This window comes from Pinus tabuliformis, chromosome 8, assembly GCF_031772625.1.
Source record: "Pinus tabuliformis cultivar Carrire ecotype Pingquan chromosome 8, CPIR1, whole genome shotgun sequence".
Lineage (NCBI taxonomy): Eukaryota > Viridiplantae > Streptophyta > Pinopsida > Pinales > Pinaceae > Pinus > Pinus tabuliformis.
In genome coordinates this window covers 2,031,702,794-2,031,704,910 of record NC_142294.1, presented here as the reverse complement: position 1 = coordinate 2,031,704,910, position 2,117 = coordinate 2,031,702,794, and positions in this window count along the sequence as shown.

The following is a 2,117-nucleotide window of genomic DNA, read 5'->3' as shown; positions in this document are numbered from 1 at the left end:
TTCGAGAGAGCCTCTTCTTTACTGGCTCAAGCTCCAGTAAATTATGATCCTGACACCTTTGCAGAAGCTTCAGGCCATCCAGATTGGGAAGCAGCTATGAATGAAGAATATCATTCATTATTGGAAAATGATACATGGGATCTTGTTCCTCTACCAAAGGGACGAAAACTTGTTAGATGCAAATGGGTTTACAGAACCAAAAATGGACCAGATGGAAAAGTTGATAAACATAAAGCTCGTCTTGTTGCTAAAGGTTTTTCACAGGTTGAAGGCATTGACTACACTGAAACCTTCTCCCCTGTTGCCAAAATGAACTCTATCCGCCTTGTTCTTTCCCTTGCTGCCTCTTTCAAATGGGAAGTCCATCAGATGGATGTTAAATCTGCCTTCTTGCATGGGGACTTGCATGAAGAAATCTATATGGAACAACCCATTGGCTTCATACAAATAGACTCCAGCCTTGTATGTCGACTTAAGAAATCCATTTATGGTCTCAAGCAAGCTCCTCGGGCTTGGTATGCCAAAATGGATAGCTTTCTTTTAGAATCTGGCTTTTCTAGGTGTCATTCTGACAATACTGTCTACACCAAGAAAGTGGGCAACTCTCTTATCATCCTTGTTCTTTATGTTGATGATCTTATCCTTACTGGTAGTGATCCCAACCTTATAAACCATGTGAAGTCTAGCCTTAAAAGGAAATTTGAAATGACAGACTTAGGACACTTACACTATTTTCTCGGTCTTCAAGTCTTGCAATCCAAGGAGGGTATTTCTCTTTCCCAGTCCAAGTATGCCTGTGATATTCTACGCCATTTTCACATGGAAGACTGTAAGCCAGCCCCTTCTCCCTTTCAGTCTGGAGTCAAACTTTCAGTCACTTGTACTTCTCCTGAAGTTGATGCTACCTTATACCGTCAATTTGTAGGAAAACTTTTGTATCTAACCCATACTCGTCCTGACCTTTCCTTTGCTGTTGGCCTTGTTGCTCGGTTCATGCAAAACCCCCGTGAAAGTCATTGGAAAGCAGCTAAAAGAATACTTCGTTATGTTTGAGGTACAGTTCAGTTTGGGATTCATTACAGTGCCGAAGCATCTCCTCTATTGGTTGGTTTCACTGATTCCGATTGGGCTGGTGACCCTGATGATCGGAAGTCTACTGCGGTTATGTGTTCACTCTTGGTTCAGGACCTATTACATGGGCTTGCAAGAAACAAGGTGCCATTTCTCTTTCATCAGCAGAAGCAGAGTATCGTGGTGCCGTAGAAGCTAGTAAGGAAGCCTTGTGGCTTCGTCAGATCCTGTCAGAGTTTGGCTTTGAGCAGCAGCATCCAACTACACTTTGGTGTGATAATCAAAGTTCCATTCAGCTATGCAAAGATCCAGTCCAACATCAGCGCAACAAACACATTGAATTGCACATGCACTTCATCAGAAAGCTCATTCACGACCATGTTCTTGAAGTGCAATATTGTTCAACAGATGATCAAGTTGCAGACATCTTCACAAAGCCTCTCACAGAGGCGAAGTTCACTAAACTTCGATTTATGGTTGGAGTTCAAGAAGTTGTCACTAAGGGGGGATAGGCTCTAGTGCCTCCTTCCTTCTCCTATTGTGTCATATTTGTAAATCCTTCAATCCTATCCCAAGTTGTTTTTAAGGGGGGATGTCATGATATTCCGACACATAGGAAATAGTTAAGTACAACTTGGTCTAGTATAGAGTTAGGTAAAGTGTGTTTCTTTACTATTGTACATTTTGTAACTTACAATCCGACGGTCATGATATGTAGTGATCCGACGGTTCATTCTCTTCTCGGTATTACCGACACTTGATCCGTGGCTTGACACTCGATTGGTCCATGATTTCTATTTAAAGCGCATGGAGGGTCATTTGTAGGGTAATCCGTGCATGAGAGAAACATATGTAAATTTTCATTCTTTTATTAATAAATTGCCTGAAGTGGCCGCGTTGGCTCAGGCCGTGGACTGTTTCCCTCTTTGAGGGTTTTAACCACGTCAAAAATACTGGTGTATTGATCTGCGATCTGGTTGTGAGCGGTGTCCTTTGGTGTTCTGTCTGAGGAACTTACCCTGTAAATTCCTACAACTCGTCCCTAG